This window comes from Rhea pennata, chromosome 3, assembly GCF_028389875.1.
Source record: "Rhea pennata isolate bPtePen1 chromosome 3, bPtePen1.pri, whole genome shotgun sequence".
Taxonomy (NCBI): domain Eukaryota; kingdom Metazoa; phylum Chordata; class Aves; order Rheiformes; family Rheidae; genus Rhea; species Rhea pennata.
Genome location: NC_084665.1, coordinates 59,644,898 through 59,654,754, shown reverse-complemented (window position 1 = coordinate 59,654,754; position 9,857 = coordinate 59,644,898).

The window sequence follows — 9,857 nt, the reverse complement described above, 5'->3', positions numbered from 1 at the left end:
TGGGAAAGGGACAAATTTTTAAATGCTGTTCAGCACTTTGACATTTTTCTCATGTTGAAACTGATTCCACCTGCAGAACCTGTACTCACTCAGTGCTCTATCAGTAGTAAAAACTGCTGAACAAACGGGACAAACCCTTTGATTTACTCTTCCTGGATGATACAGAAGAGACGAGGAAGCAATACGATTTTTCCTTGTCTTTTGTTGTATCTTTCTATCAAGATTGTCATGGTCTAATTTTCTTCCCAACTCTGTGAAGCTGCAAGTTAATGTTATAAATAAATTGTACTATTAATGTAGTACTCAGTGAGCACCATGGTAAGGGAAAAATGTCTTCGCTGCTAATGTGAAGTTTCTTAAGGCTGCATGTGTATCAAATCTCTTTTTTCTAGTAAATCACACCTACTGAAAATGAAGAGAAATTTTATTATTTCAGCTTGATGTGATTAAAAGAAAGTGAAACCTAGCACGGAAATAAACAGTCTAGAAGTGGAGAACTAACTGCTGATTAAACTGGATTCTCAGGACAAACCTAGGGCTTTTTAAGAGCACTTTCTCATTGTATCTTAGAGGATTTTCTTTTTCTCCCCCTCTCCCCCCCCCCAGCAGTTCACATCTGATCTGATTCTTAACTACTCAGAACAGCACTTGGCTCCCAAACTGCCAGGCATCTTGCTTGCCTACGTCTCATGGACCTTGGAGAAACTTCACATGATATGCTAGCATGGGGACTTGGATATTAAATTGTGAAATGGTACCAGTTAAATTGCTCTGCAAAAGCTCTGATTTGGGGAGTCCAGTTTTCTCCATTCTCTTTTTGCTGGAGAAATACCTTTCACCATGAGGAAAAGAAGACAGCCTGCTTTTCTTTGTGGCTGAGTGGACTTTATTGTAGCATAGGAGCAGTTTCACTGTCCTCAAGTTTGACATTACTTTACCTCTCCTAAGAATACTATATTACAGAGACAACATTTGAGTACTATGTATGTACTTCATGTACTGTGAAGGAAGGAAGATAAATTTTTAATGCTCCTAGTTGCTTAATGAGAAATCAGGCAGGACTCTCAGGCCTTCTGTTTCTCATGAACTTTTTGAACATGGAGTGGAAATCTCTGATGGAAGAAAAGGCAAGTCTCCCAGCTATTTCTTCCTTGTTTCATCCTCGTAATGAGCATAATGATTTTTGCTTTACTTTTTAAAAGCTGTTCTCTTGACATTTCTCTGCAAGTTCGAGTGCTAGCCTCTTTTGTAGAGCTGCCAGTATAATGAATAGTGCCTGAGTGGAAGAAAGGAGGATAAGATTCATCTCTATGCTACAGAGAGAAAATCATAAAGCACAGACAATACCAAGTTTTTGCTCTTTTGTTCACAAATCATGTGCCAAAAAGATGCTCCCATTAGCTTGACATATTGCACTGACAGTTGTGACCTGCTTAATACTATGACCTAATGGAATTGAACATCCTCATGGCATCTCGTGTCAAGGCAGCAGCTGATAACACTGCTCAAGTAACTCCAGGTTTTTCTGACATAGGCAAAAGCTCCACCCATAGTGCTCTGGAGGACAACTGGAAGTGCAGGAGGCATTGGCTGGCTTCTGCTGTGGTCTTAGCTCGGCTGCGTTAAAGCAAATTATTGCTGACCACTAGATGGCTCTGCCAATATGTAGTTACAGGTTCAGCCTCTCGTTAGGGCCCTGCATTGGGCACAACGGCAGTGAGCAAGAGAATATGGGAATGGCAGTTCCATCTCTCAGCAGATTTTGAGCTGCTAAAGCTGTTTTTCATTCCAAAGTGGGTAGAAATCGAAGTGTAAAAATTCTCCAAAAGGAAAGTATCAGTGTGCAGGGAGGAGGAAATTGCAAAGCCAGTTTGTCCTTCAAATCCCATGGGCCAGAGCTGGAAGCCTGGAGTGTGCTGGGCCAGGCAGAGGTCCTGATGCTCAAGCATGAAAATGTCTATGCTTCTGTCCAGGTAGTTTCTCTACATGTCCACATGGAGCGAGAGAGCTGAAGTTTTCAGTCTCTTGCCCTTGCAAGTGGCCTCTTGTGGATGGATCCTGAGGGATGCCAGGTGTCAGAGGGAGCCCTGCCAGCTGGAGAGGCTCCATCTTCGTCTCCATTTCCATCTAGTAAATGAGGTTCATTCTGATGAAAATATCTCCCCACCCCCTTCAGGCTTATTTTCCTCTGAACCTTGTCCTCTAAATGTTTAAAATGTTTCACAACATCCTATTGCTGTGATTCCTTCGATTTTTTTTTCCCCTTGGGTATTTAAAATGTTATGCAATGCTTTAACAGCAAATGTTGGTCAGAATTGAATTGCAGTGAGGATGCTTCAGGTTCCTGTCATTGCAATGATCCACGTTTACAGTGTTTCAAAAAAATGCCTGATTTCTGACACTGTAAAAAGTTACAAGCTTTCTTCTCCTATGACACTGTTAATATTTTAGTCCAAATTAGTGGATCAGTTCTGCTCCTTTCTGGTGTGGAGAAAACTTTCCTCTTGTTCTCTTTTCCAATGATGGAGCTTGCAGTGTTCCCTCAAAGGTGCATTTGCAAAGTGGCTGATCTGAAAAAAACAGAGGAGGGATGCTCCTCCACCCACACCTCTGTATCTTTTTTGCAAAGGACTTGCTTTGAGAGAAATCCCTCAGTCCATGGTCTCAGGAGGGGCTATAGACCCAGGCCTTCCTCTCCCTCCCTGCCTCACCTCTGTGTTTCATCTTCTGGGCTAACAAGAGCTGTGCATCTCTGAACAGAGCAAGGCTCCTGGGGAGTGCTTCTTCAGACCTGGAGCTTAATTTTGTTAACTGTTCATCCACTTCAGCAGCCATTTTCTGAACATTGCCTGCTGTTATTGTGCAGTAATTTTGGCCACAGCCAAAGAGGCAGCTAGGAGGTGGTACCAGTGTCAGTATTACACTTACCTTTTCCACAAACTCTCCCCGTTTCTTGGGCTTCAGCTGAGGACTTCCAAGGTCCTCTAAAACCAGAGCAGCACTGAAGGTCAGCTCAACACCAAAGCAATCTGCAAGCAAACTCACATTTGCGACAAAAGCACAGCATTAAGCATTCCACTTTAATTTCTTTTCTTTGGTCTGGGAGACCTGAGAGCGAGCTGTGTAGCATCTCTCTTCTGTTGACCCGATTCCTTCTTTCCAGCCTCCCTCCTCTGGAAGGCAACAAATCTGGGCTCCTGTAACTACTTTCTCAGAGCTGTCAACGCCTGTAACCGGCCACTCTCTGGGCTTCCCAGCTGGATCAACAGGACCTGGCTGTAATCCAGCCAGGGCAAGGTCTCCTGGCCCTTTCTGTCTTGGAGACAGGAGCAGTGAACTTTGTTCCAGTCGTCCCTGGCCTTTTCCCAAACAGAGTCAAAAGTCATCTTTTTGAATTGCTTGCAGGGGAGGGGGTTGAATTGTTTCAAATTCATTTGTAAATAAGGTACCGATGATTGTATTACGGGACAAATACATTTTCTTGCTGCTAGGCCTGCTAAAAGAATTCTTGCGGCTTTTCAAAAGCTAATTTGGGATGTGTGTGTGTCTTTTGGGGTGTTTTTGTTTCTTAACGGTCTCAGATGCATCCACTGTGGCCCAGACTGAAGGTATACGCTGACAATTATGACTTACAATTACACTTTAATGTACCTGTTGTTTGTAAAATTAATGGAGAATCTGTAGTTTCATCTGCATTTTGAAACGCAAAGTCATAGGGGCCAAAAACGGTGGCACATAACTTCAGTAGGGTGGGACAGTCTTAGGTGAATGTAAAAGCTGCCTTTGTGTCTATGTTTGTCGCTGCCCTGTGGGACAGCTCTAGCTTAATATCTGAACTTCCTGGCAAGACAGTATGCGAGAGAATCTGCAGATCACGAATCTCCTTGTACAAGTAAGATAGTTGCTTTGCATAGTTAATTAACCAGTTAACTGACCGACTAGATCATTAATTAGTAGCTAGTATTAAGGTTCTGTCAGATTAAGCTGATCTCTAGTAACTAGAAGTACAATTATGAACTTACAGTTACTGTGACTATTTTTTCCCGTCCGTTGTTGTAAGAACCTCAGTTAGTGGTAATGTGATGGTTTAGGACTATTACGTAAGCCTCTCTCCTTGACACAGGACAGTGCTTCAGGCGCTGCTATAATTTGGGGCAGTGCTATTCCTAGTGTTTGGTAAGGGGGGGTCTGTGATGAAGTAGTCATTGATTTTTTTTTTTTTTTTTTTTTTTTTTTTTAGGGAAATTTTTGTAGCGCTGTTGCTAATTTCGTATCAGCTGTCAATTCATTGCCCGTTAAAGTGCAGATTGTTGCAAGCAGCCAAATAAACAGAAAGCAAACAGAGAAGTTAAAGCTGGTGACCAATGTAAAAGAAATGAGAACAGAAGAAATGTAAAAAGCTTCTTTTACAGGTTGTTTTTTGTCCTTCAATTACTGCTTGGTAAAATGGAATATTTTGCTTAGTTTATGTCAACGGCATCTGAATGGGAACTGAGCTAGGCGAGTTTTGGATGCTTCTGCAATACAAATAATTTGAGTCATGTTACATTTCTCAAATATTTTGCTCAGAAGCAGGAAGGCACATGCCTACCCTGGATGTCATCTGGGGGATGCTTGGAAGGCACGTTTGGCAGGCTTGCACCAAAATCATTGCCGATCAACAGGCTCATTGCAGTTTGTAACCAGTAAGATACAGTGTCAGATCTTGTAGATTTTAACTTTCACAAGAAGTTAAAATTAACAGGTTAATTTTAACCTATTAACAGGTTAGGCCTGCTTTTTAAAATCAGAATCATTAGAACTTATTTTTTTTTCCTTCCTTCCCCCCACTTAACACTGTTTTTGATCTTTAACAGAGATATTTCTATTTATTTCAGAAGAGATGCAGTAGTCAAATGGAAATGATTGCAAATTATTTCTGATAAGTCACTCGCTATGTTTCCACATTTATTGCATCAGCTATTAGTCATGTACCTACTTATTTATTGCTATTCTTGAAAGAGGAGGAGTGAATTGGTACTAATAAATACAGCTATGCAAACTAGTATTTATAGTTCACTTGTTGAACTGAAAAAATCTTTGAAATTTTGAATTAGAAATCTTCAAGCTGAAACTACTTTTCACGTAAAGTATTCAGTTCAGTCTGAAATTGAATTGTCTGTTCTGATGAAAATTAAATGAGTGATGAAAATTAAATGAAATTAAATGAGTTGTCTGTCTACTGTGGGTTCTTGTTTCAAGAAAGGCCAAAGAAATGTAGGTACAGTTTACAAAATAAAACCATCCCTCTAGCATTTGTCTAATAGATCAAGTGTTAAAAAAAGATTTTCCAGAATGTGGGGGATACAGGTTTGTTGTTCTCCTTAAACTGAAGGAATATGAGACTTTCTCCTAAGAAGGTGCTTGGACAGTGTATTTTAAAGCCATCTGAAGTGGGAGAGGATTCACTTTGTCATATTTTGTTTTCTTTCTCTCTTTGGTTTGTCCACTTTGCAGTTTTAGTGAACTGAACACCAGTTGCAGCAGACTGTGATCCTAGTGCACTAGCCCATGCGGGTGCCTTAATTGTAGGCCAGAGTCTCACCCTCCCCTCCATTTCCCATACCTCAAACTGTTGCAAACCAAGATGCTTAACGAGAGGGCTGGAAGTCCACATTCTGGCCTTGCTGCCTAGCATACCCCTTAGGAGGTGAGACCCAGCTTCCAATTCAATGTCAACCTGAGTCAGGGCAAAGATTCACAAATGTGTATCTTTAGTATAGCACCCTGAGTGCTATGCTCTCAGATGGTCTGGGCCAAGTCTTCCCCTGCTGCAGCAACTTTAGTTGGGAATCAGAGTGAGTGTTTCCTTTTAGGATGCTCACCTTAAGGTATGAACTGAAGTGTTTTCTCTCATTAACCTCTTGTTGACTTGCAAAACTCCCAAGTTCAGGTGTAGTTGTGGTAGCCTGGGAAGACATCTCACTTGCGCAACCACCAGCACCGGACATGCAGCAGCATTGCTGTGCAGTCTGTGAAGCAATGTGACCACGTAATGTCACATACGTACAACGTGAGGCTTACAAAGCTCAGCAGGGGATACTCACTGCAGTGTGTGAGAGAGCAATAGTGGGGAGGAGGAGGGCTACAAATCCCTGCATATTCATGCTGGATAAGCCAACAGGATGGACCTAGACTAGCTCTACTTGAGTGGTCATATAATTCCAGTTACTTCTCATAATTCCATGTCTGTTCAGAAAGGATAGACAATTATCCCACAGTGCACATGCAAAGAATTAAAAGAAATCACTTCCTTCACTGTAGTGCAAAGACCAAAAGGTTATGGCCTTCTGAAATGATAACTTTGCAACAGCTGAGTACACCTGAGTAGACGTAAAAACCCTGGCACTATTTCACAATGCAACTACTCTCACTCGTGTTAGCTTTGTTTAGGAGAAATAAATTTGGATTATCTATGTTAGTGTTATTACAGTGAACTCCAGTGAATGTGTGATTTCTGTGCCTTTCTTTACATAGGGAATAATAGTCTTAACTACAGTGAGTTAAAAGTCATTGCTACTTTTGAAAATTGGATCAAAGACTGGTTAGCCAGTTTTTGGAAGCTAAAGAAAAGTTGGAGTTAAAGTGACTGAGAAGATTCTGCTGAAGTCCATTGCAACTACGTTGGCACGAATAACACAGGCAGAAACGTTTCCTTGCCAGTTAACTGACTCTACTGCTCTCATTCCTGGTATTATGCTGATTCAAATTTGTACAGTTCTTATTACCCTCCCCCCCACCCCCGAACCCAAGTGCACACAAAATAAAGAAATGACAGGGAAAAGGCCACATGTCACAGTAATTACTATAATTTGGTCCATTATTCCAGGCTTTCTGGCTCAGCATTTGAGGCTCCTGTGTAATTTGCCTGTATAACTAAAGGTGTTTCCTCTGCTTGTTTACAGTAGCTATGATTTCTAAAGATCCTTGAAATTACTTGCTACAACATCTCTCCTCATCTTTTTATTACTTCAGTTTGAGCTACTTTTAGAAAGTGCTTCTTTCTATTTTTGAATAGAAACAGTTGGGAGCCAGAAAAATGTGTATTTGTTTGCCTTTCTATTTTTGGTTTGAAATTGTTGGAAGCAAGTAGCTGGTTTTTATTTTCTGTTTCAAGATATTATTTTCAAACTAAAGCAAATATTATGTATTAACAATGTTGTAGCTCTTAAACTACTAGTATTAGTAACAGGAAAAAGTTCTTAAAAATTCTTCTGAAGTGTGGCTCTATTTCTGGAAATCTTTTCTTGCTCACTTAAATAGTCTTATACCCTCTCCCATTTCACTGAATGAGTCTTTTATTCACAGGATTCAGTTTTATAGCAACTTTGCTAGCACTAAAAAGTTGGCATGTTTTCATTCATCTTACAAATTGCATTTATTTTTCTTCACATATGCATGCTACCAAACAACAACATAAAAACAGTTAGACAGCTATTGTGATTGCCTACATTTTTGCCTAAACTGATTAACTTCAAACTTTGCATATCTTTGAGAGGAAAACATCCCCAAACCTAGAGTATGCTGCTGGAGTATGCAGATTTTGCTCTCTGAAAATAAAAACCTCAGTTCACTGTAGAACAGGCAGTTCAATTTGAGATCCCATCTCTTGTAGGAGATGAGGCAGATTAGTGAATTAGAACTCCCAGAAATCCCCAGGAATAGCTCAGCCTAAATAGAAATCAAAATTCTCTCTTTCTTTCAAAACTGAAAAAAAAAAAACCAGACAAACAAGCTTTACCTATTCATTCTCTTTATATTGTCTAAAACAAAACATATCCATGAGTTTTGTTATGTTTATTCCATAGAAAAATTTGGTGGCTTCATATTAGAATTCCTCATCACTAGTGGACTGGTGAACTTCTCTGCTAGTATAATCAGTTCATGTAAAATGACATTACCTTTGAAAAAGATCTTTTTTTGAGAGGGTGGGTTCAGAGAGGGGAGAGTAAAGTTGACAAGTCAAAGCATTTTAATGGATTTTTCTCTACTGTCAAGACTAATATTATAAAAGTATAATGCAGAAATTTAGGAAACGTAACTGTCTTCTTTTACAGTTTTCCTACTGAGTTTGAAACCATTCATGGAAGCTGATGGCAGTGCTCTTGTAAGTACGTCTGAAGTTATAGTGGAAATACTGAGTTACTGGATAATTTGAAGGGAGTGTACGTTTGGGTTTGTGTCCTTGTAATCACTAAAAAGGACAACATCAATATGTTAACAAGATCTTGCTTATGAGTTGGACCTCGTGGTGTGACTGTTACATAGCCTGTCCCATTTCTGCTCGCTGAGTGACATGAAATCTATTGTATGGGCCTGACTCCAAGGTCTCATCATTTCCAAGTCCTACCCTTCAACAGATGAGACAGCAACAACTTAGGACACACAAGCTTAGAAAAAGGTTTTCTTAGATACATGTTACACTCTTGTGAAGCTGTAAAAAGAAGAAAAAAAAAAGAACTGATCATCATCATTGCCTTTGATGTTCTCAGACTCACGAACTGGGAGTCAAACTTCATGAGGCACGAAGTCTGGCCTTCAATATTAGTGCAATGCTCCTGCTTTTGCTTGTATAAAACATTTTTCCTTCACATAAAACAGCATTGTACACCTTTACCCCGTTTGTTTCTCTTAGGCAGTTTGCAGACTGCAGGCCCCTCAGTATTTAGGCAGAGCATTTGCTCCTTCTGGCAGAAACGTTCCCTAGGGGTATGCCTTGACTGTTCCCTGGCAGCTTCCCAGAGAGACTTTGCCTGCCTGTGGTTGGTTTCCAGCTGCAGGACGAGTACTCCAGCCTGCCTGTTCGGAAGGAAGGCTGGAAAGAAGTAGCATCCATGCTACATATTTGCAATTCAGAAATGAAAACTCTATACTGACAGAAGCCTCTCACTGAAGATGTCTCCTTTCCAGTATGCTTTTGCTTATCTGCGAAACCAGCCTGACACACTAGTGTCACACATTGCTTGTGTTTCTTCAAAGACTGACAAAATTGGTAAAGCAATTTTGTCAACAGCATCAGACTTCTTGGTATATTCCATTGCTGCAGTCTGGAATTAGAGATTGCTCTTATGAAGAACAAACTGGATATTTTTTCTAAGATGAGGATGTGATTTTTTTTTTCTTTCTGGTACAGCTCTGAACAGCAACAAAATCATTAAAGTTGTTGAATTTCTAGTTTAGAATTGATTTGTTAAAGAGCTCTCTAACATTAGACCTTTTGCTTTTCCCTTGATAGAAAGGCTTAAAGCTGTGTTTTTTTACTTCAGCTTTCTGGAATCCTGGAAATGAAAACCAGGAATGTAGCTTAATTCATGACATCTCACTCAGCAATGACTTTATGACATGTTTGTCACTGATTTTATCCAGGCAAACTAAATGCATTGCTGGCTTGGGGAGCTGCCCTTCCCCCACTGCTATCCCAAATTATCCAATGAAACGTGAGGAGATGGAGATCCACCACCCCTGCCAACCTGATGCAGGATACTGTAACTGCTGCTGAATACTAAATGCACATTTATAATTTTCTGCTGCTCCAACTTCTTACTGGGTAATCAGTTTCTTCTTTGACCTATACTTAAAGCAGGCCCAAACTGATAATTTCTGTAATATGGATTTCAATTCTTCCTTAAGAGATGGGCCACAGACTATACTACTTTCATCTAGGTCATCAATAAAGTTTGTGGGGAAAAACTGCTTCTTCCTCAGTCGTTCAGAGAGCCACATCCTGTCACAGAACTGCTGTTATCATTGTACAGGTTTGTTATGTTGGGTAAAGATGATCAAGTGTCCCCACTGCAGTGTCGTGGCAAAGGTGCAAC